This window comes from Musa acuminata, chromosome BXJ1-5 (genome assembly GCF_036884655.1).
Source record: "Musa acuminata AAA Group cultivar baxijiao chromosome BXJ1-5, Cavendish_Baxijiao_AAA, whole genome shotgun sequence".
NCBI lineage: Eukaryota > Viridiplantae > Streptophyta > Magnoliopsida > Zingiberales > Musaceae > Musa > Musa acuminata.
The window spans coordinates 31,796,055-31,823,037 of record NC_088331.1 but is presented as its reverse complement, the minus strand read 5'-3'; the positions used below and the strand labels follow the sequence as shown (position 1 = coordinate 31,823,037).

Sequence of the window (26,983 nt, the reverse complement as noted above, 5' to 3'; positions counted from 1 at the left end):
CTTTTCGGATTTTGAACTCGTTAACAAAGTTTTGCGCTCACTTTCTAAAACTTGGGATTCAAAAGTAACTGCTATTCAAGAATCGAAAAACTTGAACCAATTTCCACTTGAAGAACTAATTGGTTCATTGATCACATATGAAATGACGTGCAATGCACGTGAAGAACTTGAGAACCACCTTCCAAAGAACAGGAAGGATTTGGGACATAGAACATTTGAAGACCACTCGAGCATAAGCTCAAGTGATGGTAAACTTAAACAACAAATGAAACAAAAATCAAAAAGTAAAAAGAACGGAACTACTTGCTTTGAACGCAAGAAGAAGAACAAAATTGGTATGAATCGAGCTCCTCCGAAGACGAGGAGAAAATCAACAAAGGCGAGGTGGCAAACTACGCCTTTACGCCTTTTGACGCTGAGGTAATCAAAATGCCTTTAATTTACTTTGAAATTACATAATGCTTTTCATAATGCATTTTTCTTTTTTATTTTCTTAAAAATTGCATGTTTAATAATTTTATAATGAAAATAGAAAAAATTAGGAATCATGCTTATCATTCTAGTAATTTTGAAAATAATCATGAAAATTGCATGTTTATGATAAACAAAATGATTTTGATTAAAAATACCTTATGAAATCATGCTATATGTGGTTGAGAAGTAATAATGTGTATCATGATGATTTCCATTGTTATTTCTCGATTTTGAGTAAATGAAATCATGAATCTATTTATGTTATAAATTTTGTGAGCCATAAAAATGATTTTGATGATTTAAATTTGAAATGAGTTTTATTAAAATCATGATCTTGATTTTTCTCTTGAATGATTGTGACTTGTATTCCTTGATATGATTTTTATGTAATTCTTTGTATTTATGAAATATTTATCTCGTCACCCAATTATTTCTTTTTCAACATTCCTCAAGTGATGATATGAATGCATGAGATATTCATGAATTTATTTTGATGTATGCAAATGAGAAACTTCGATCATGCATGGTAGGATGCAATGTGACAAATTAATACCATGATGATTTGAAATATTTATGATTTGGAATGATGCATATGCTTTTGTATGATGTGTATCATGAATGCTTAAAAAATAGAAAAATAAATAAATAAATAAATATTTATATCATGTTAGATGGTTTTATATATTATGCATGATAAGCTATAGTGATGAGTGAAACAATGATTGAAATAATATGAATGATGATTTGGAATCATGCATATAATAATGAGTTTATATGTTTTGAAAATGTGCATGTTTTAATTTGAAAATATAATGATACACAAATGAGATTGATACTAACCTTTGTCATGATTTAAAAAATTGATGTAAAGGGTTTTCCCCTTCTTTTTGACAATGACAAAAGGGGAGATAGCTAGCTAGCACAATTCAAGAAGAAAGCAAAAATTGCACTTCTCAAAAGAGAAGAAATTGCTATCTTGCAAATCTCAAGACACATAAATGCAATCATGCAAAATTTGTAATTTTGCACATCATTAAAATTTATGATGCTTTGGTGATTATGCATGTTCTAAAATGTTATAAAATTCACTAGCTTGCATGATGTAGAACTTAGCTATATTGAACATCACCAAGGAATGCTATCTTGCCTATCTCAAGAAGCAAAAAGTCAACTTGCACATCTAGCAAAACTTATATTTCAAGAAGCAAGAGTTGCTTTCTTGAACATCTCTAAATTGCTAGCTTGCGGGCCTTAAAATGTAGAATTTTTTTGCTAGCTTGAATATGGTAAACTTGCTATCATACTACCATGATGATGAGCATGCCTTATCTTCATGATTATATTTGAAAAACTATGGCAAAAATATGTCCGAATGATTAAACGTGTTAAAATTATTTTTCGGACTTTTTTTATTGAATGATCAAATCACTTGATTGCCATAATGATTTTACACAATTACTTGCCATGATTACATGTTGGAAATTATGTGCTTAAATACAAAAATTTCCATGATAATAAGCATGTTTTACCTTCATGATTGTAATTGAATATCTCTAGTAAAACCTTGTCCGAATGTATGAAAGTGTCAAATTTCATTTTCGGATTTTCTTGATCCTAACAATTGGATTTTCTTGATACATTATCCTCTTCCAAACTTAACAAGCATATGTTATATCTAGTTTAATTCACATCATTGATTTTTGACATATGGAATCATCTAGCAAATGCACTTATCATGTGAAAAATATTTTTCGAGAAACATATTTGATGGTTCCCTCTTATAAAAGGAAGATATTTTTACATATAAGGATTTGACTCACTTACATATCTTAATCCTTACAAAAATGAAGTGTGCTTTAATATCTTATCGATTTGAACTTCACATATGGCTTTCCTCCTTCATGTAAAAAGATAACAAATAAAAAGGAAGAAGCAATAAAAGCTATCTCCATGTCATGTTTTCCTCGAGATGTTTGCATAACTGGTATCCTATCACTCACTGTTGGAAAATGACATGAACCAACTTATGGCATCGCACTTATATTTAAAATTTGCTTATATCGTTCTCCTTGTTGTTGATGACAAAGGGGGAGAAATATATAAATTGATACTATGATTAGGCCATACTTGCATCACCAAGAAATATATGATTGCTATCATTGCTATATGCCCTGTATCAAGATATCAAACAAAAATTTGCATCGTACGAGCTGATATCTTACCATGTGATGCAATGCTACACTTGCTAAAATATTCGAAATGTGTACATCATGAAATGATATCAAAATCTTACTTCACAGCTTTACATGTCGATATCATGCCATATGATGAAATGCTACAATTGATAAACACTTGAAATAGTTGCGTTACGATATCAAAATCTAACACTGCAAAGGAAGCAAAAATTTGTTAGCTTGCAACTTGCATATTTCAAGAAGCAAGAGTTGCCTTCTTGAATATCTCTAAACTGCTAGCTTGCAAGTTCTAAAATGTTGTAACATTGCTAGCTTGCATGTGCTATCTTGTATGCCGTAAAACTTGCATATCTAAAACTTGATAGCATGAATGTTCTAAGCATGAAGTAACACTTGCTAAATCTTCTAGCTCCAAGATTGCATGATGATAAAACTTGATACTATGTTTTTCATACAATGAGTTGAATCTATATCACAAAACGATTGATAGTGATACTTCTCCTTTTTGTTGATGACAAAGGGGGAGAAGTATGTTGATGAAAGTATGTTGATGACATGACATTTGATGCATAAGTTTATGCATATGTTCATGTTGACGTGTTGCAAGTATTCATGATGAATATTGCAATGACTTGAATTCAGTTTGAATTCAAGGTTCTATCAATATGGCATATTGATAGGGGGAGTTTGTTTAAACTCCGGGAGTTAAGTTTAACTCCGTCATCAAGTGGTTGTCATCATAAAAAAGGGGGAGATTGTTGAATCTCGTATTTTGATGATGAAACTACTTGATATATGTTTATGATTTAATCTGCATTTTGAGTGACGCAGGATGCTTCGATCAGGATGAGACAATTAAAGCAGGAAAATCATGTTGTGCCGAAGGAACATGTCAGAAGATTGGACGTCGGGCCGGTGGATCGGTCGACGCATCGACAGAAGGCTTCGGGCCATGGACTCGGGCATCGGGCCAAGAAGAGCGGGTATTGTGCCAAGGATATCGGAGTTGCAGAGTCAACTGGCCGATTGGGCAATAGGCTGCAGGAGAGGATGATGCGCCGAAGAATCGGACGAAGCGTCGAGGGACCAATGACATGCCGGACAACTTGGTTAATTGCTTAGGATTAATTGTCTCGATCGAAGTTCTGTTTTAATTGTGCAGGATTAACTATGATAACGATGAAGACATAAAGCGAAACAAAGTGTCGGAGTCAAGCGCGAAGGATTTGTTGCGAGTTCGAGAATTCGACGGAAGTCCGAAGGTTCGTCGGGAATGCTACCGGAACTAGCCGAGAATGAGTTGGGAGCTTGCCGAAGGGTTTTTCGGAAGCTCGCCGGAAGGTTCGTTGGAAGTTCGCGGAGCTCGCCGAGAAAGATCGGAGCTTGTCGAAGAAGCTCATTGGAACTCGCTAAGATCAAATCGTGAAGTCTAGGAGCTTGCCGGGAGTCCGCAGAATGGTTTCCGAGAGTTCATCGGAAGACCGCCGGAAGTTTGCCGGAAGCTCGCCAGAAGAAGTCTTGACTTGCGGACTTTGTAATAGCTTAGAAAATGTCTTTAAATTCATAGTTAGCATGTTAATTAGGGTTAGGATTAAGTGTTAATCCTATACCCAAAGTAGGGGCCAATTAGGCCCAAGTTCGGACTGGTTTGGACCAAGTTTGGAGCCAAACCAAGTGAGCTGAAATAGTGAAAGAGGTGGCACCGCCAGGGTTGGAGGTGGCACCGCCCAAGAGAGGATCTCCCAAGCGAAGCTGGGCGGTGCAACCGCCCCAGGCAGGAGGTGGCACCGCCTGGGCTCAGTCTCCGAGCGAGACTGGGCGGTGCAACCTCCCCTGACAGAGGTAGCACCGCCTGAGCTCGGTCTTCGAGCTCTGGCAGGAGAGGTGCAACCGCCTCAGTCAGGAGGCGGCACCGCCTGGGGCTCAGTCTCCGAGCCAGACTCAGGCAGTGCAACCGCCCCTGACAGAGAGGTGCAACCGCCTAGGCTCAGTCTCCGAGCTCTGCCAGGCGGTGCAACCTCTCCAGTCAGGAGGTGCAACTGCCTGATCCCGGAATTTTGGGATTTGATCGTTTTGAGCTCCAAATTTGAACTGGGTTGGGGCCTATAAATACCCCACCCATTCAGCACAGAAAGAGCAAGAGACCTACACCGAAATCTTGATCTTCTCTGTGATTCTTGAGCTCAAAATTGTTGAAAAGCCTTTAAGTTCTCCTCCTTCTGTTCTTCAAAGTCTTGAGTTGTAAAGAGAGGAGAGAAATGTTCTGTAAGGGTTGTCTCCTGATCCCGTCAAGAGGAGTGAAACTATAAAAGGGCAGTTGGCCTTCGCCTATTGAAGGAAGGCCTCTAGTTGACGTCGGTGACCTCGTCAGTGGAGGAAGCCAAAAGTGGAGCAGGTCAAGACCGACCGAACCACTCTAAATCTCTGGTTTGCTTTTGCTTTGAGCACTTTATCATTACTGCAAACCTCCTACATAGCTACTGCCCTCTGCGCTTTTACGAACAAGTCTCTAAGTTCTGATCTTTGCGAATCTGCATTCAGACGTAAATCGGTGTTTTCGTATAAACTTTACATTGCAGTTTACGTTTACGTTCTGATTCCATTTATAACTGCAAACTATCTTCTGTGCTTTTACGAACGAGTTTCTAAGTTCAGATCTTTCCAAAACTGCGTTTAGACGTAAAACTGCGTTTAGACGTAAACTGCGCAAACTGTGTTTAGACGTAGAACTGCGTTTAGATGCAAACTGCGTTTAGACGTAAAACTGCGTTTAGACGTAAACTACGCAACCTGCGTTTAGACGTAAAATTACGTTTAGATGTAAAACTGCATTTAGACGTAAACTGCGCAAACAGTGTTTAGACGCAAACTGCGTTTAAACGTAAATTGAGTTTAGACGTAAACTGAGTTTAGACGCAAACTGCGTGCAGACGTAAACTACGCTTAATCTTAAGTTATCTTAGAATCGGCTTTTACATCGAAATTGTTTTTTATCGAACGAACGCAGCTTTCGTTTTTAATCGTTGAAAGATTTCCGCTGCACTAATTCACCCCCCCCCCCCCTCTTAGTACTCTCGATCCTAACACTCATAAATGGGCTTGTATGCGGACAATGGAATGTTCGCGGCCATCCCAAGGCGACCGAAACTCGGTGCCATGGAGCATTGAAACTTTCTCTTCAGCATTTGAAGGATACATCCGTATGAGGCTGAAGTATGCAGCGATTTCAGCATGTTGCTAGGCCTTAAGTGGTGCAGCGAGGGCTGCATTGACGTGGAGTCATAATCTAGCAAGTGCGTTTGTAGGAGGCAGAACAATGCACAGTTTGTTCAGCAAATCAGAGTAGTCCGAAGGGGATGGTGGTCTCTGAAACTTTCAGAGAGAAAGAAGCGAAGAGAGATGTTGCTCCAATGGGACAGTTATCCAAGAGGGATAGATCCCGATTTCTCCAGATGGAGAATCATATGCAACAGACCGCACATGTTGAGGAAGAGTACCTTAACAAATAACAACTCCACGAAGCTCAATGGACCGAGCAAGCGGCGAGGAGTCATCGCATGATCTCACTTGAGAGAATGCATTGGTGGATGCATTGCGAGATCAAGTGGGGGTGCGACCCAATGCAACACAAATGAAGGCACACTTGGAGTCGATATGGAGATCAGACTCAAGGGGGGGCTGACCCGTGGAATGGTGGGCGCGAGGGGCACCATTAACTCAATGAAAAAACGAGGAGCGGATCAACTTGGGTGTAACTTGGCGAAGTACCCAAGCCGCATGAAGGGAGCCGGCATAGAAGATGGAACATGGCATGAAGGCACAGAGTTTTCCTTGGACAGAGGTCAAGGAAATGAACTCTTGCAGAGGCAAGAGCAAGATCATGTTGTTATATGGGTCCTTCATTATGACGGAGCGGACTCATCTTGCATGGTGCCAAAGACGAAGGGAGCTTTTGGGCACATGCACCTTATCTCGGAGAAGCATTTGATGGAGGAACTAAGGCGACTGAACTTGCGGAGGCGAAGTTGGGTTTAAACGGCCTTAGCATGGGGCAAGAGGACGCGGAGGCGGGTACTCTTGAAGAATATGCCATGGTGTTGCCAGTCAAGTTGCCAGGCAGGAAGCGGTGCGCAACGGAGATTGTGCTGGTAGGGGCAGAGGCCTAGGATCCAGACAATGGTGCACTAATTGCAACGAAGTCGGTGGACTTCGATAGCTACTAGGCGACGGACTGTCCCAGAGCAGTGCTTCATCTAGGTGTGACCCAAGAGTGGGTGGATGAAGGTCGATTGCCAAAGGAGCGAACAAAATCGAAGGTGGAAGAGACCCTGCGATGTATTGGCAAAGGCCACACATGGAGGGATCACAATTCGAGTTCATCCCATAAGGATCAGAATGCAATAGAGATGTCACCAAGAGGCGATATAGTGCAGTGGATCATGGTGGAACAGTTCGTGGCAATGCGATACACACGACATAGTCCCATGAGGGACTAGATCATATGGAGGTATGATTGGGAGCTACTGGAAGCTCCAATTCGGTGAACAACACGATGGTAAGAAGGGCTATGGATTCAAGGAGTGAAGGTCATGGTACCGCAGAGGCGGGTCTTCCATGCGTGTATCGAATTTTGCATCGTATGAAAGCCTTGGTCATCAGCATATGGAGGTTGTGTTCCACCAAGGGAAAAGTTCGAATGCAAGTACCAGTGAGTCTCATGGGAGGGACTTGATCATGCAGAAGTATGATCGAAGCAGCTAGTGAGTTGACTGCTCCAAAGCCTATATTCGCTTAAGGGAGCCCGACAAGTCAGAGGACAAGGTCGAGTAAGCGAATGTTGCTACCAAGGAAGCTAAGGAGAACAGAATCAGTGCAAACCCTACAACGTGATGGCAGAGGCCATGCATGGGAGTTGCAATCTGTCTTTCCATCGACCAAAGGGAGCTGCTTGGAGAACACAGAGGTGTTGAAGCAGGGGGTCGAAAGGGGCGAGAAAACGACGACAAGTCTAGAGGGACTTAGCTACCCAAAATCAAGCATCAGTTAGAATGGAGGCTGACTCGGAGGAGTGCCACAGAGACATATCTACTGATCGTGAAGAAAAGGGATGCAGATGCGAGGTGACGGATAGTAGGGCCATAGGCATGGCAGCGCCATGGTACCGTAGAGGCAGGACTTCCGTGAAAGTCATTGATCCCTTGCTCTCATGGAGGGAGAGCGCTTGGTCATGAAATGGGGCCGAGGAGGTGGAGCATGCAGAGGCAAACTCCAAGTACCGAGACAAGGCTGAAGGGCAGAGGCCAAGGAACTTCATAAGATCGGTGTCAACGAGTTTCTCATCAAGATAGCCGAAAGTGAAGAACTTCGGGTCATGCAAGAGTGCACAACCAAGGAATGAAGCAGGCAGTATGCGATGTTGTACCTTTGCTACTCAGTGGAGTAGGCGACAGGGTTGATGGAGAAGACGATATAATCCCAGAGGCAACCAAATCTATTAGAGAATTACTCCAAGTTCGGGTGAAAACTTCTTGCATTCCAGAAGTTCGATGGCATTGAGAAGGTGAATCACAGTAGCTAACTCAATGCAAGGAGTGCAAACACTTCGAGTGCTTCAGAAATGTGAGCAAAGAGTAGGCGAAGGTCAGTAACCAGCTCGATGCATGGAGTACAACCCTTGAGGAAGCGGGCGAAGTCAAGTAACCATTACCTTCTCAACTCTTAAGAGAATAGGTGAAACCGAGTACCCCAATTCTCTTATATATCCAACAGAGGAGCGCTGCACAGGTTCAAAGACCCTTCGAAGATAATGAAAGACAATAGTTATCAAATCCTCACCAATGGTGATCAGTGCTACTGAGAGTAGATTATCCGCTTCATTTCCCAACAGAATGCCAATCGAAAGTGGAAGTGATGCGAATTTACTTGGAAGTGACAACTAAATGAAAGAAGAGTCGATGGACATTTTGTGGAGGAAGGACCCAAAACTTCGAAAGTTTACGAGGCGATGCTCGTTAAAGCTCCAACAAGCATCCACCCAGTTCAAGCAGTATATGGTATTTGAGAGACTAGCGAATAATAAGGATGGTCTTTTCCTTCATTTGGAGGATCCGCAGGAATCAACAAGGATCAACATAACTCAGCCAACCCTACACCAGAGTCAAAGTCATTGGCGAGTTGAAACAGTGTAGCGGATCAAAAGTTCGACTACTCAACAACAGCAGCGGAGAGCAGCTGGGAGCCAAGAGGCGCATTACAGAAGATTAAAGACTCAACAAAGGCGAGGAGTTATAGTACTAATGTCACAGTCAAAATTCTAAACAGGATGTTTGATGTAGTACTAATGTATGTCCATATCTTTCTGTTTGTTCATGTTTTGCACAGCATGTAGAGGAACGGTCGAAGACTTAACAGCCCCATTTTAGTTGGGTTTGGTGGCCTTCTTAGGCTTATAAATAAAGGTCATGTCATGTAGACACTTGTGAGAGATATTTGGTCTGTTGTGCAACCGTTCAGAGCTTGTAAAGTATGTTTGTAATTTGCATTGTCTATGAAGTGTTTTCTGAAATGTTTGCTTGTGGATCCCAAGTGAGGCGTTTTTTCTAACCCGTTTTCTCTTTTGTAGGTCCTAAGGGACCATGAGAGGCTTCGGGGAGGTTGACCTTTGTGGACGGACACGCAAGGGTGCCACATGACTTAGGCAAAACCAGCTAAGTCTGTGACAGTATGTCCATGATGTTTTCGAGTGTTTTATCATAGTTAACATGTACAAGGTATAAAGTACTATCACCAGTCCTATTTTGATTTATTGTCAATTTTTTGTTTTATGTCTTTGTCATAAACCTCGAAAACATTTATGGTTGTGTGATGTCGTACGGAGGGTAAATTAGCCAAAACAATCCTATTCTCATGTGTCATGGGCTGATTTTTGCATAACATTCTTAATATGTGAAGCATCTACTATCTCAACACCCTAGAACCCTCGGATAACACCAGGCCTTCTGGCTGATGGCCTTATGGTACGAAACATCAACTGTCTCGGTACCTTGGAACCCTTGGGATGGATGGAGCCTTGGTTATATGTTTAAGGGGTGGTACAACATCTTTAGTGTGCCTACTTTCTATACAACAAAAGTACTAACATTGGGCTTTCACCTTTGTATGCAACCATTTAATTTAGTTTCGAGAGCATTTTGTGCCCAATAAAAGCTAGCTTCTTGATGCTACTTGCGATCTCAGTTATCTTGTCCTTTTATATATGACGATGGTATATTACCTATACATTCACTTTTCTGACCTTTTTTCTCTATATAAGTCCTTTGTGAACTACACGAGGTTAAGGTATAGGCTGACCCTTACAAATGAATATCACTTGGGTGTCACACGCATTAGCCTATTCTAACTAAGGATGTGACAGAGTGGTGGCTACCATTTGGAGGGTCCACACTCGATCTAAGAAGGCCTACAGCATGTGTGCTTTCATAAACTACAGCATTGAGAGTAATTGGTCCTCGATTCACACTAAGGTCCAAAATATGCTATTACATATACTAGTGATTTCAATAGGCGCTCGGGCGCTCGCCTAGGTGCTCGGGCGAGGCGAGGCAAGGCCCGAGCGCCTCGCTTCATGTCCAAGCGCCTCGCTTCAATGAGGCGCCGCCTAGGCGCTCGCCGGAGCCTAGGCGTCGAGCGCTTCGGGCGAGCACCCGGGTTAAACCAGGCGACCGAACCAATGTTTTACGTCTAGTTCGGTCTCCGGTGCTTTAGTTGATTCAATCGAACCAACTAAATCACCGATAGGCTCCCTCACACGATTTCCCCGACTTCCCCAACCCTAACACGCGATTTGCCGTCGAGATTTCTTCTCTGCTGTCACTGCTCTCTGCTGCTGTTGCCACTGTCGCTACTCGCCGCTGCCACAATCGTCGCTCATCGTTGTTGTCATCACTCACCGCTCGTAACTCCCACTCCCGTTATCGCTCGCCGCTCCTACTCTCGCTACCACTGTCGTTGTCTTAGTAGCCTCGGTCTTCTCACACTTTTCTTACTATACTGTTAATAGTATATTAACAATATATTGCTAACTGTATACTAATAATAATATTTTATTTATTAAATTAATAACATATTATTTTGATTTTAATACTATTAATTTTTTTATTTAAAATTATTGTTAGGTTTCAGAATAAATGACAAGTGTACAGAGCAACTCAATAGATTTGATGTAAAATTTTATTGTTTTGATTTTTGAGACTTTTTATTAATATGACATTGTGATTTTGTACTCGATTTTCTTAATTTAATAGTATATTTTTATTTAAATAATTATATTAATTATATTATATATTTTTATATTTTAGCGTCTCGCTTCGCTCGGGCGAGCGCCTAGCGCATTTTAAATCACCGACATACCCAATTGGAGAAGCTTGTATATGTGCACCACATCTAAGGCTATGGTGTGCAATGTGCCAAGCTTGATGAGGAATCAAAGAAGCTGGAGATTGATCTCTTTAACTTCTAATTCCACAACAAAGATTCTCAATCAATGTTGGAATGGATCGAAGCAATAGAGAACCTAGGGGATCCTATACTTGATGAGGCAAGAGACCCCACATTTCATTTTATCACCAAGGTTATAAAAGAAGAAAAATATCCCAATATGAGAAAGATCCCCCTTGGTCAGAACTTGGTGATCGGACAATCTCAAGTCAGTCTAGTCGAGGTTAAGATACCCAACAATTACAGTCATCCGTGTAGCATGCAAAAGTGAAGGGGGAGGCAATAACATCTAGCGATCTGAATCAACAAGCAATTATTTTAGTCTAATGATGAGACACCTCCACACGGCACTTCGTGAGGTTTGTAAAGATAATAGTGACGTCAACAGTAGTGCCTCGATCGACAATGGCCAATTAATGGTTCTGTCTGCTTAATCTCAGGCATTTTACACATGTCACGCAAGATACAAATCATAAAGCCTGAGGATCCACACATATTGTTTATAGTCACAAAGGTAAAGGAAAGGAGAGGGCAGTTAACGACTTCAAATAGATGTGACAAAGTCTCTACGATCTAGACACAAATAAGAGCTCACTGAATTCGCAACCTTGATATAAAGGAGGATCCTATGACCCATATATATACAATGATAGTTGATCTTATTTGTATTTGACCAATCATTCTTACAATAAAAAGAAATAGATCAACAGTGTTAGTAGAAGTTATGATATACTCCAACCTCCCCACCACTACAGCAGTTCCAATGTTCGAGGAGGCCCCTCGGACATGTGTCATTCATGATAATCGGGCAATAATTATTACCACACTGATACATTGATGACATATAATTTACCAATACACTATGTCATATGAGTAGTTTCAAGATTGGATCCAACAGACACACCATATCAATACACAAATTCATAAAATTGAGGATTACAATCCATCAATTGTAGAGTACAGCCATTCATTTTGGTAGTAGAAGCAAGTACAAGCTGCTTCCGTTTATTACTTAATTTATTGAAATTATAAAATTTTGACACATAATATAGCATATGAACTCATATATGATTCAAGATCAATGAAGGAACATTTGGCAAAATTATTCCTCAACGATCCATAAAAGATAAATTCGTTATCTTATCCTTATGTGCACTTTATTCTTATTGAAATTGAATCAAAATTGACTCAATTAGGATTAAGGTCAAAATAAGTTTTTAAATTTTTAGATTTCGACTATTTTCTAGTAAATTTCACAAAAATGATACATATCGGTACATATCGATCAGGACCAAGACTGACATTGTCGATTGGCATGAGATGACGATCCTTGGTATAATACGCTCAAAAGTTGGCTAAGTTTAAAATTGGGCCAACTTTCTACTTTATTTACTTTCATAGTTAACTGAATTTCTTATTTTCTCTCTGTGCCCAATGGAAGAATATAGGTTCAAAACTTCAAATAACCACCGGAGTAGGTCAAAAGCCAATAACGATAATTATTTTTACAAGAAAAAAATCAAAACCTTTAGAATTACAACAACAATGGTAGCATATATTATACCTTTAAATCACAATCCCATCACAAGAGAAAAAGAATGAAACCTCAACTTGTATATAAAGAGAGAGAGAGAGAGAGAGAGAGAGAGAGAGAGAGAGAGAGAGAGAAGAAAAAAGAACAAGGTGGTGAACCAATTTAAGCATCCCTTATTAAGTATTAATTCAATGCAATTCATAAATCTCTGCCAAATTGATATTTGTATAGCTATTCAGTATATAAATTCATGTATTACTCTGCATGTGCCTACCAGCCAAGCCATAGAACTAAATACTAACTAAGCTCTTTGTGAAACTGCTCCCGTAAGTATTCTGCCATCAGCAACAAATTGTCGGACAAGGACTTCTCCAATAAAGTTAATCATTATCTTGTTTGAGGACTTTTACACCTTTCATTTAGTCAATTCTTTCAGAATATTTTAAGATTTTCTCTTAACTAATGATCAAATGAGGTTAATCTTCATGAGTATCATATCATCATTCTACCACCAATAATGATATGAGAATCTAATTCAAATCAATAAGCAAAAACTGTGATGCCAACAAACATATTAAGCTTCTAGAATTCGAATAATATAAAATACTATTGGAAAAAACCTAAAGGAAGGTAAGACGAGCAAATGTGCATATGCATATCGAGCATATCGAGTACTTACTGAGAATTAACATTATCCACAAGTGTAAGTCTCAACAAGTTATATATGAGTAAAGAACAAAAACGAATGGCATTCCATTTATTTTGTTCATAGAATATTTCAAATTACACTAAAAAACCTTCATGAGTCACCTGTGAACAATATCCATGAGAACAAGAAGACCTAGCTCATGAGCTCTGTCAATCAAGGACTTGAGTTCATCTGGTGTTCCGAAACGGCTGCTGGGTGCAAAAAAGTTGGTAACATGATACCTGCAACAAGTAATAATGCGAATGTGGTTGTTAGAAACCAATGGAAGAAAAAACTCAGCATTAGGATGGGCCAATGAACAGGAATTAAATGTTTCCAGAAAGATCCCCCATAATGAAATATATTTCAATATCTTTAGTGGTAAATCAGACAACTGGTGTTAACCAATAAACAAATATGTACTCAAGCTTGAAGTAATCAGTATTGCACGAACAGGTTTCTAGTCATCTCACCAAAAACTAGCAATCTTCTTGGTATTTCCTCTTACTTATATAAGCATAATGAAAATATCTCTTTTTCAAGCCGGGGTGAAAAGGGAATCCTTAGCAACTACTATACTGAAGAACTAAAACTCTAGCTGATAAATAATTCCAAGTATTGTTGGTCAGTGTTAGGACTCTAGCTAGGAGAATCCTAATTGAGAGGGACATTCATGTAAAACCTACCTAAGCCGACCCCTATTAAAGAGGTGAAGAGGCCGGCTAGGGTTAAGAGGTTGTTTCTTAGAGAACAATTAGGAGTTGTAAAGGAATAGGAGTCTTGAGTAGGAGTCCTATTAGGAGTTGGTTAGAAGTAGGAGTCTTAAGTAGGAGTCCTATTAGGAGTTGTTTAGAAGTAGGAGTCTTGAGTAGGAGTCCTATTAGGAGTTAGGGTTAAGAAGCCCTATAAATAATCATGTATTCCTCCTCTTTTGATAAGCAATAGATGAATCTTTTCTGCAGCCTTTGAGCAGCAATTTGGAGGGAGGAACCCCTATAGAGTTCCAAGGAGGCCGATCCCCTAAAGAGATCAACCCAAAGTTTAGAATCTGCAAGGGTTCTAACACCTGGTATCAGAGCAGCGTTTTTGGCATCTCGTTACCCTTCCACAGCCATCCATCAACTCTCCACAGCCACCCAAAGCAATTCCCACAATTGCTTAAAAGATCGTCGCCAAATTTCGCCGTCATCTCCACCACCGTAGATCATCCTTTGATCTCCCAGTGAATTGCAACAGGTTCTGGTTTCCTACCTTACTGCTGCTGCAATTTAGTTATGCTTATTTGAAAATCCCAAAAAAATTATTCCTATATTGCTGCATAAACTTTTCGTCATAAAGTTTTCATCTCTATAACGAAAGATACATTGCAGAATTTCAACCGTATAGCACCGTCTGTTTGATCTTGCTACTGTGTTTTTTCTATCCAAATCTCTACGAAATTTTTATGACATCTTTGACACTTCCTAACAGCAGATTTCCCTTTAGTTTTGTCAAAAAATTCTCAGTATAAATCATTTATCTTTTATGTCTAATCTGCTATACTTGAAAATCTGCATTGTAAAATTTCAGCCGCGTAGCACTGTTTGTTTGATCTTGATACAACGTTTTTTCTATCCAAATCTCTCTGAAATTTTTATGATAGCTTTGACACTTCCTAAAGTGGATATTCCTTTGGTTTCGTCAAAAAATTCTTAATATAAATCACTGATCTTTTATGTCCAATCTGCTACACTTGAAAATCTGTGCTGCAGAAAATTTCAGCTGCATATTGTTGCCTTAACCCATCTATTTGCAATCTTTTTTTATTAAAATTTCTTATACACTTCATAGATTATCTTGGCTTCCATATAATATTGATCTATTAAGGAATTTATTTCTAAAAACGATTTTGTGTTGCTACAAATTTTTGTCGCAAATTGCTGAAATTTTTCGACGAGAATTCTGCTATCGCAACTTGCACCAATTTCGTTGCTATTATACTGTCAAAATTTTTTTGATTAAATTTTGCATCCTTGCTATCATATAAAATGAGATTTTGCTATCAATTCCCTCCTCAAATCTCTCAAGTTTTTGATGGAAATTTCGTTGAGAAACCGTTGTTTCTTCGACGACAATTCTGCTCTTACAAGACAGCACATATTTGCAGCAACTTTCACTGATTTCTATCAAACCTTTGCTGCCATCTACCATAGATCCAAAACTTCCATCCATGGCCCTAAAACTGCATCAAACCACACCCTCAAACTGCACCCAAAACAGCCACAAAACGAGCCTAAATCGCAACCGACATCCACCAATCCACCAACCCTTTCGACCATCACTTCTCTCAACCTATACATGCCTTTAACCCAACAACAAAAGAGAGATTTTAACATCATAGATTTAGAGGCATATACTATGGCATCTAAGGAGGAATCAATGCTAAATTCGAAGCCTTGGAGGCGCGAATGGAAGATAAGATTCGGACGCTCTTTACCGAACTCAGATTAGGTCGACCACTAAGCCCGAAAAAATCATATCAAGGAGAGAGCTTTGCCCAATCGCACCAAGCCCGAAGAGATGAATTTCAAGGGAGGGGAGGCTCTATAACTGACCCCAACTATCCATGTATAAGGGTAAATTTCCCTAGATGGGAAGAAGGAGACCCGATTGGTTGGATTTAGCGCGCGGAGCGATATTTTCGGTACCACAAAACTGCGGATGCATCTATGGTTAAAATTGCAACTATACATCTTAAAGGAGATGTCATACAGTGGTTTGACTGGTTTGAACACACTTATGGAGTCCTTTCATGGCAACAATTCAAATAAGGACTGTTGATCCGCTTCAAACCAACCGATTACGAGAATATTGACGGACAACTAGCAAAGATCCGACAAACCTCCACCATTCAGGAGTACCAAACCAGGTTTGAAAGGTTATCTAATCAAACTCGTGATTGGTCTCAAAAACAGCTATTGAGGATCTTCATTGAGGGCTTGAAGCCAGAGATCCGAGGAGAAGTTAAAGCATGACAACCGTACACGCTTATGGCAGCCATCTCTTTCGCACGACATCAAGAGGAGCAATTGAACCATGAAGCTCAGAGGACTAGGGTCGCTCCTCAACCAGCAATATTGAAGCCCTCAGCCCCCCCTACTATCGACCAAGTCCCTACACCAAAGAGGTTAACAAGAGAAGAGCTTCGCGAGCGATATGCGAAGGGGTTATGTTGGCATTTCGACGAGCCGTGGAGCCGTGAGCATCGTTGTAGTAAAGGGAGACGTCTTATGATTGAACCAATAGAAGAAGAGGTCATTGAACATCTAGAAGAGAGTCTTAAACATAAAGAAGAAGATGCAGAAGAAGAGCCACAACCGACCGAAGTTAGGGTACATACACTAGCCGGCTACTCAAACCCGCAAACGATGAAAGTTAGAGGCCTTTTCAAACAACAACCGATCACTATTCTTACCGACATGGGTAGTACTAATAACTTTCTAAACAATAAAGTTACTGTCCAGATGGCCTTACCAAGAGAAACTATTGCTAATCATGAGGCCTTACCAAGAGATAATTGTATATTTTTTCCTCCTCCCTCTTGATGATCATGAGGCCATGCTCATAATTAAATGGTTAACGACATTAGGTGATATTTCTTTGAATTTTATGCAACTAATTATAAAATTTTACAGTAAGGAGAAACAGGTGATACTGAACGGGAAACGTAGGGGCGACGTAACGACGATTTGCACACAACAAATTGTCATGGACAAACTTCAAAATAGGATGTTTGATGTAATGCTTATGTATGTCCGTGTCTTTTGGTATGTTCATGCTTTGTACAACATATAGAGAGATGGCCGAAGGCTTAATAGTCTCATTTTAGTTAGGTTGGTGGCCGCTTTAGGCTTATAAATAAAGGTTGTGTCATGTAGACACGTGTGAGAGATTTTTGGTCTATAATGGACCATTTTACCCTTTGTTGTGCAACTGTTCAGAGCTTGTAAAGTCTGTTTGTAATTTGCATTGTCTATGAAGTGTTTTCGGAGATATTTGCTTGTGGATCCCGAGTGAGGCGTTTTCTCTATCATGTTCTCTCTTTTGTGAGTCCTAAGGGACCATGGGAGGCTTCGGGGAGGCTGACCTTTGCGAACGGACACGCAAGGGTGCCGCACGACTTAGGCAAAACCAGCTAAGTCCATGACAGATGGTATCAGAGCGGGACAAGCACTCATAGAAACACTTAGCATGCAAACATGGGGGGCCTAGCGGGGCTGCGTTAAGGGCACTCAGCACATGCGCGACCGTTTTGGGGTAAACGGGCATGGAGATGTAGGGAAAAAGAGTCGCTCGAAGGAGCGAGCATCTGAGATTGGCATTCAGAGGAATTGCCAACCCTTCACGCAAGAGGCACCACGAGAACAGACAAGCTTGGAAGAATGCGGAGCGCACAAAGGTTGGGATAGCTGAGTTTGAGCTACCGCTCAACGTTGACAACCATACTTGATGGTGCTTAAGGCAAACGAGGCGCTTGGTAAAGGATGAGACCATCCAAGGTGGAATGAGTTGCTCAGCGACCGAAAGAGTTATGCAAAGCTCACAAAGGTGAGGGGAATTGCTCACTCAAAGAATTCGGTACTCATGCATAGGCTTGTATGCGGACGATGGAATGTTCACGGCCATCCCAAGGCGACCGAAACTCAGCGCCATGGAGCATTGAAACTTTCTCTTCGGCATGTGAAGGATACGTCCGTAGGAGGCTGAAGTGTGCAACGAGTTCAGCATATTGCTAGGCCTTGAGTGGTGCAGCGGGGGCAGTATTGACGTGGAGTCACAATCTAGCAAGTGTGTTTGCAGGAGGCAGAACAATACATAGTTTGTTCAGCAGATCGGAGTAGTCCAAGGGGATGGTGGTCTCCGAAACGAAGAGAGATGTTGCTCCAACGGGACAGTTATCCATGAGGGATATGTCCCGGCTCTCTAGAGGGAGAATCATGTGGGATGGACCTCACAAGTTGAGGAGGAGTACCTCAACAAACAACAACTCCACGAAGCTCAATGGACTGAGCAAGCGACGAGGAGTCGTCGCATGATCTCGCTTGAGAGAATGCATTGGTGGATGCATTGCGAGATCAAGTAGGGGAGCGAACCAAAGCAACATAAATGAAGGTACACTTGGAGTTGATATGGAGATCGGACTCAAGGGAGGGCTGGCCCGTGAATGGTGGGCGCGAGGGCCACTATCAACTCAATGCAAAAACGAGGAACGGAGCAACTTGGGTGTAACTTGGCGAAGTACCCAAGCCGCATGAAGGGAGCCAGTATAGAAGATGGAACATGGAGCGGAGGCATAGTGCTTTCCTGGGACAGAGGTCAAGGACATGAACTCTTACAGATGCAAGAGCAGGATCATGTTGTTCCATGGGTCATTCATTCTGACGGAGCAGACTTATCTTGCATGGTGCCAAAGACGAAGGGAGCTTTTGGGCACATACACCTTATCTCGGAGGAGCATTTGATGGAGGAACTAAGGCGACTCAATTTGCGAAGGCGAAGTTGGGTTCAGAAGGCCTTAGCACGGGGCAAGAGGATGCAGAGGCGGGTACTCTTGAAGAATATGCCACAGTGTTGTCATTCAAGTTGCTATAAAGGAAGTGGTGCGCAGCGAAGATTGTGCTGGTAGGGGTAGAGGCCCAGGATCCATACAATGGTGCACTAATTGCAGCGAACTTCGGGAGCTACTAAGCGACGGACTATCCTAGAGCGGTGCTTCATCTAGGTGTGACCCAAGAGTGGGTGGATGAAAGTCAATTGCCAAAGGAGCGAACAAAATCGAATGTGAAGGAGACCCTGTGATATATTGGCAGAGGCCACACATGAAGGGTTCACAATTCGAGTTCATCCCAAATGGATCAGAATGTAATAGAGATGTGTCACCAGGAGGCGACATGGTGCAGCGGATCGTGGTGGAACAGTTTGTGGCAATGCAATACAAACAATATAGTCCCGTGAGGGACTAGATCATACGGAGGTATGATCGGGAGCTGCTGGAAGCTCTACTTCGGTGAACAACATGACGGCAAGAAGGGCTATGGATTCAAAGAGTGAAGGCCATGGTACCGCAGAGGCGGGTCTTCCGTGCGTGCATCGAATTTTGCATCGGATGAAAACCTTGGTCATCAGCATATGGGGGCTGGGTTCCACCAAGGGAAAAGTTCGAATGCAAGTACCAGTGAGTCTCATGGGAGGGACTTGATCATGCAGAGGTATGATCAAAGCAGCTAAAGAGTTAGACTGCTCTAGAGCTCATATTCGCTTAAGGGAGCCCGGCAATTCAGAGGACAAGGTCGAGTAAGCAAACGTTGCTACCAAGGAAGCTAAGGAGAACAGAATCAGTGCAAACCCTACAACATGATGGCAGAGGCCATACATGGGAGTTGCAGTCTGTCTTTCCAACGACAAAAGGGAGCTGCTTGGAGAACACAGAGGTGTGGAAGCAGGGGGTCGAAAGGGGTGAGGAAGCGACGACGAGTCCAAAGGGACTTAGCTACCCAAAATCAAGCATCAGTTAGAATGGAGGTGTGCCATAGAGGCATATCTACTGATTGTGAAGAAAAGGGATGCAAATGCGAGGCGACGGATAGTAGTGCCATGGGCATGGCAGTGCCATAGTACCGTAGAGGCGGGACTTCTATGAAAGTCATTGATCCCTTGCTCTCATCATGGAGGGAGAGCGCTTGGTTGTGAAAGGGGTCGAGGAGGTGGAGCATGTAGAGGCAAACTCCAAGTACCGAGACAAGGCTGAAGGGCAGAGGCCAAGGAACTTCGTAAGACCGGTGTCAATAAGTTTCTCATCAAGATAGCCGAAAGTGAAGGACATCGGGTCATGCAAGAGTGCATGACCAAGGAACGAAGCAGGCAGTACACGGTGTTGTACCTTCGCTACTCAGGGGAGTAGGCGGCAGGGTTGATGGAGAAGACAGTACAATCCCAGAGGCGACAAAATCTATTAGAGAATTACTCCAAGTTGGGGTGAAAACTTCTTGCATTCCAGAAGTTCGATGGCATTGAGAAGGTGAATCATAGTAGCTAACTCAACGCAAGGAGTGCAAACACTTCAAGTGCTTCAGAAGTGTGAGCAAAGAGCAGGCGAAGGCCAGTAACCAGCTCAATGCATGGAGTACAACCTCGAGGAGGCGGGCGAAGTCAAGTAACCTTTGCCTTCTTAACTCTTAAGAGAATGGGTGAAATCGAGTACCCCAATTCTCTTATCTATCCAGTAGAGGAAATCTGCATATGTTCAAAGACCCTTCGAAGATAATGAAAGATAATAGTTGTCAAATCCTCACCAACGGTGATCAGTGTTACTGAGAGTAGATTGTCCGCTTCATTTCCCAATGAAATGCCAATCGAAAGCAGAAGTGATGCGAACCTACGGATGTAACAACTAAGTGAAAGAAGAGTCAATGAGCAAATTTTGTGGAGAAAGGACCCAAAACTTCATAAGTTTGCGAGACGATGCTCGTTAAAGCTCAAACAAGCATCCCCCCAGTTCAAGCAGCATGAGGCATTTGAGAGACTGGCGTAGTAAGGTTGGTCTTTTCCTTCATCTGGAGGATCCACAGGAACCAACAGGGATCAACACAACTTAGCCAACCCCACACTAGAGTTATAGTCATTGGTGAGTTGAAGCAGCATGGCGGATCAAAGGTTCGACTACTCAAAAACAGTAGCGGAGAGCAGTTGGGAGCCAAGAGATACATTGTAGCTGGAGCAGAAGATTAAAGACTCAGCAAAGGTGAGGAGTTGTAGTGTTGACAAAGGCTTCGACGAGGACGTCGAAGGAATAAGTAGGGGAGAATGTCACGGGCAAACTTCTAAACAGGATGTTTGATATAATGCTTATGTATGTCCGTGTCTTTTGGTATGTTCATGCTTTGTACAACATGTAGAGGGACAGCCGAAGGCTTAATAGTCTCATTTTAGTTAGGTTGGTGGCCGCTTTAGGCTTGTAAATAAAAGTTGTGTCATGTCGACACGTGTGAGAGATTTTCGGTCTATAATGGACCATTTTACCCTTTGTTGTGTAACTGTTCAGAGCTTGTAAAGTCTGTTTGTAATTTGCATTGTCTATGAAGTGTTTTCAGAGATGTTTGCTTGTGGATCCCGAGTGAGGCGTTTTCTCTATCATGTTCTCTCTTTTGTGGGTCCTAAGGGACCATGGGAAGCTTCGGGGAGGCTGACCTTTGCGGACGGACACGCAAGGGTGTCGCACGAGTTAGGCAAAACCAACTAAGTCCGTGACAAAATGGAGAAGGTTTTGCATAAAGCATGCAGCAACTTTTTGGTACAACTTGAGCAACAAACTAAGGGAGAGCCAATTAAATTTGAAGATCCAAACCTACTTCCTCTGCTTGCTAAATTTTCAGATATATTTGACGAACCGCACAACCTACCTCTTACCCGTTGGCATGATCATTATATAACGATTCTTTCAGGCAAACCTCCAGCAAATACTCGGCCATATCAGTATCTACATCTCCAGAAGGATGAAATAGAAATGGTTGTAAAAGAGATGCTCGAAACAGGAGTTATTCGGCCAAGTTGCAACCTCTACTCTTCACCGGTGCTACTTGTACGCAAGAAGGACGGAACATGGCGAATATGCGTTGATTACCGAGCTCTCAATGGCATAACCATCAAGGACAAATACCTTATTCCAATAGTAGATGAATTGCTAGATGAAAGGGAGCACAAATCTTCACAAAGCTGGACCTTTGATCCGAGTATCATCAAATACAAGTGTGCGAAGAAGACATACCGAAAACCACCTTTTGAACACACAACAACCACTACGAATTTTTTCTTTCTTCAACAGAAGGTGGAATATCTTGGGCATATCATATCAGAGGAAGGTATGGTAGTGGACCCCTTCAAAATTGGAGCAATGCAAAACTAGCCGACCCTAAGAAACATAAAATGGCTACATGGCTTTCTGGGTTTAACGGGCTACTACCGCAAGTTCGTGAAAAACTATGGAAAGATCAGTGCACCACTTACTTCCTTACTGTAAAAAGATGTCTTCCAATGGTTGGACAGAGCCTCCGTTGCCTTCGAAAAACTTAAGGCAGCCATGACGACGACGCTGGTGCTAACACTACCAGATTTCAACCGACCCTTCATTATTGAGGCTGACGCATCTGGAGTCGGAATTGGAGTCATTCTCATGCAAGATAGTCGACCACTCGCATACACTAGTAAGGCATTATCTCCCTCCCATCAAAATAAGTCAACATATAATAAGGAGATGCTCGCTATTGTGCGCGCAGCAACAAGGTGGAGACCCTACTTGATTGGTCAACAATTTCAAATTAAAACCGACCATAAAAGCCTCAAGTACTTTTTGGAGCGAAATATATCATCCCCTGAGCAGCAAAAATGGGTAACAAAACTTCTTGGATTTGATTATGAAATAACTTACAAAAAGGGGAAAGAGAATGTTCTTGCAGATGTGCTTTCGCAGCTACCCGAGCAAGCTGAAGTTTCGACCGTTTCACTTCCGACCAGCTACTTCCTTGAGGATATTAAGATGGAATGGCAGGTAGACTCAGAGACTAGTAATATTATAAAAAAAATTGGAGGAAGCACCAAGCTCCGTGGCTCATTACAATTGGGACTCAAAAGAATTATACTATAAGGGACGCATTGTGCTTATGATAAATTCTACTTGCATCTTCACGAGCAGATTTTGGACAAAGTTATTCCATATGCATGGTACTAAATTGAAAAACAGTACGGCATATCTCCCACAAATCGACGGCTAGACAGAAGTTGTAAATAGGTGCTTGGAGACAGCCCAAAGCCACCCACCAAATATGACTATCCAAGGAGAACTCCAGACCCAGCCAAGTGCCATTATTGATCGACGGATCGTGACTCGACGACGACGACCCACTACTAAAGTGCTAATACACTGGGTGAACCTACCAACAGAAGATGCCACTTGAAAGAACTATGACGACTTGAAGATCAAATTCCCAAAATTCATGAATCGTCAGCCTCGAGGACAAGGCTGATTTGAAGAGCGCGAGTCTGTTAGGACTCTAGCTAGGAGAGTCCTAATTTAGAGGGACATTCATGTAAAACCTACCTAAGCCGACCCCTATTAAAGAGGTGAAGAGGCCGGCTAGGGTTAGAAGGTTGTTTCTTATAGAAGAATTAGGAGTTGTAAAGGAATAGGAGTCTTAAGTAGGAGTCCTATTAGGAGTTGGTTAGAAGTAGGAGTCCTATTAGGAGTTGGTTAGAAGTAGGAGTCTTGAGTAGGAGTCCTATTAGGAGTTAGGGTTAAGAAGCCCTATAAATAATCATGTATTTCTCCTCTTTTGATAAGCAATAGATGAATCTTTTCTGCAGTCTTTGAGCAGCAATTAAGAGGGAGGAACCCCTATAGAGTTCCAAGGAGGCCGATCCCCTAAAGAGATTAACCCCAAGTTTAGAATCTGCAAGGGTTCTAAAGGGATATTGTTGCTTTCTGCATGCTAAATCACGGTTTGAAGTTTGGTGTAGCGTACCGAGTTTTGGAAAAAGCCTAAAAAAGGCTGAAAAACAAAAAAATGCTCGCTTGTGCCGAGCCTGTACCCGACGTAGTACGCAATACAAGACCTCTACCGCTAGGTACTCGTTCCATACCGAGTGTGCCATTTGGTTTACCTGGTCCATGTACCAATAACCTATTGGACTGGTAAATATTGTCATACTAAACAGTATTGCAAACTTGTACTAGATATAAGAAAGCAGCTTAGATGTCTAGATATAGAATATCCATAACGTTTATATTGCAATAGCTACTCATCATTGAAATGACCAACCAAGATTGATGTCTCCCACAATCATAGCCAGTGACAAAAGGACCATCTTGAGTGTCAAAATTATACAAGAACAACAACAACAAAAAGCCATAATATCATATTGATTTGGGGTCGGCTATATAGATATTTTTCTGCCATTGGACACTATATAGAAAATTATCCTTAATTAAATCAAGACATTGAAATTTTTATTTATAGTTTCTAAGAAATTCTTTTTATGTCTCTCTCCATGCTATTACATCACTAATACTAATACATACATCTTTCCTATATTTTATTATATTCCTAATTGTTCACAAAAGACAATATTTGTTTTTCTTTCTTTACTAGTAACTCCATATATCCATTAATACAAGTTTTACATATATTGCTTCTTAATTATCTCCAAAACTCAGATCCATGGCTGACCTAACAAATGTCTTATAATTTTTTTAATCTAAAGATACCCCTCTCAACTGTAATTAATCAGATTTTACTCAATGAATAATATCTTCATTAATAGAGGGCAAGCCTTAGTATAGTGGAAATTTACTCCTTTGTAACCTGGGAACCAGGATTTGCATCACAAAAATAACCTCTATTTCTATATCTAGAGACCAGAAATATATTGACCTCCCACCTCGTAGACTCAGATACAACACTGTCTTCATTAACCTCTCTATCATGTTAAATAATGAAGATAAGATACCTAAAATTTTTATTAGAAATAGTGTTCCCTCTATCTTAACTATATCCTCAATTCTTCTCTTGGTATTACTAAAATTATATCTCATATATTCAATCTTATTCTTACTTGTTTTAAAATCTTTAGCTTATAAGGTTTGTTAGTATAATTCAAAACTATAATTAACTCAATTTAATGTCAGAATTATAGCATCTATAAAATATGATACTGTTCTTTATTCAAAAATTGTTAATGTTTGGCAGAATCTTACGCTTCCATGATATACTCTTACGGAATGAATCATATAAATAGCATGATATGGACCACAATCACCCACTAATAGTTAGCTTGCATCGGTTGTATATATGCAATTTAACCAAAAGTATGATATACTTAACAATCTACTATGCACCATCTTTGCCCAGATCACTTCTCAGGAATGTCTCTCTTCCTCTTCCTCTTTGTCTTCCTTTTCCTCCTTCCGTCTTCCGTCTTCCTCCTCCACCGCTTTTTCTTCTTCCCTTCCTCTTCTTTCTCTTTTTCTTCCTCTCTAAAACATCGGTCTCCTACCGATGCACCATGTGTTGGTACACCGATCAATGACCAGTATATACCAGTCCAACAAATCTCTGAGATGGGTCCAATACCCAAAATGATAAACCCTAATTTTAACAAAAACTCTATATAGTATATACTAAATAGGATTATTAAAGAATTGATTTAGCTAAAAAAGATGGATTAGAAGGAAGGGGATAGGAGACCTCTGATCTTTCCTTCAAAACAGTTTCAATTTTACCAAGATTCACCGTACCGTACCGATGTTTCGACCCGGGCTCGATATGGTACGGTACTGGTATTGTTAGGATCGAGAGCACTAAGAGGGGGGGGGTGAATTAGTGCAGCGGAAATCTTATAATAAATTAAAAACCAAAAGCTGCGTTCGTTCAAAAACTATTATGATGCAAAAGCAAATTCTCAGTTTGTATCTAAGTGCAGTTTGCGTCTAAGCGCAGATTGCGTCTAAGCGCAGTTTGCGTCTAAGCGCAGTTTTGCGTCTAAGCGCAGTTTTGCGTCTAAACTCAGATTTACGTCTAAATGCAGATTTACGTCTAAACGCAGATTTACGTCTTAACGCAGTTTTACGTCTAAACGTAGTTTTACGTCTAAACGCAGATTTACGTCTAAACGCAGTTTTACGTCTAAACGCAGTTTTACGTCTAAACGCAGATTTACGTCTAAACGCAGTTAGACGCAGATTTACGTCTAAACTTTGAAACTCGTTTGTATACTCGCAGAAGGCAGTATGCAGTTCAAACCAAGACGTAAACGTGAACTGAAATCTGATGATTGAGCGAAGAAAGCCGATTTACGTCTGAATGCAGTTTTACGTCTAAATGTTGAAACTCGTTCGTAAAATCGTAGAGGACAGATTGCAGTTATCAATAGGATTAAAATGTAAGCGTAAACTGCAAGGAAGCTCGTTCGTAAAAACACGGAAAACAGTTCTGCAGAATCAAACGTAAACGTAAACTGTAATGTATGAAAATACGAGTTTACGTCTGAATGCAGATTTGGAAGAACAGCACTTAGAACTTGTTCGTGAAAGCGCAGAGAGCAGTAGTGATGAGGGAGGTTTGCAGTAATGATAAAGTGCTCGAAAGTAAACGCAAACCAGAGATTTAGAGTGGTTCGGTCAGCCTTGACCTACTCCACTTTTGGCTTCCTCCACCGATGAGGTTGCCGACGTCAACTAGGTGCCTTCCTTCAATGGGCGAAGGCCAAACTTCCCTCTTACAGTTTCTCTCCTTTTGACAGGCTTAGGAGACAACCTTTACAGACCTTTCTCTCCTCACTTTACAATTGAAAACTTGAAGAACAGAAGGAGGAGACTTAAAGGCTTTACAACACTTTTGAGCTCTTTAGAATCACAGAAAAGATCACAATTTCGGTATAGGTCTGTATCTTTTCAGTGCTGAATGGGTGGGGTATTTATAGGCCCCAACCCAATTCAAAATTCGAGCTCAAAACGATCAAATCGATCAAATCCCAGAATTTCTGGGATCAGGCGGTTGCACCTCTCGA

General features: G+C 41.2%; 1 pseudogene; it reads right to left on the bottom strand.

The window, feature by feature from the left end:
* LOC103985216 (1,4-alpha-glucan-branching enzyme 1, chloroplastic/amyloplastic-like) overlaps positions 1 to 26,983 on the bottom strand; it is a 118,236-nt pseudogene that overhangs the window by 38,826 nt on the left and 52,427 nt on the right.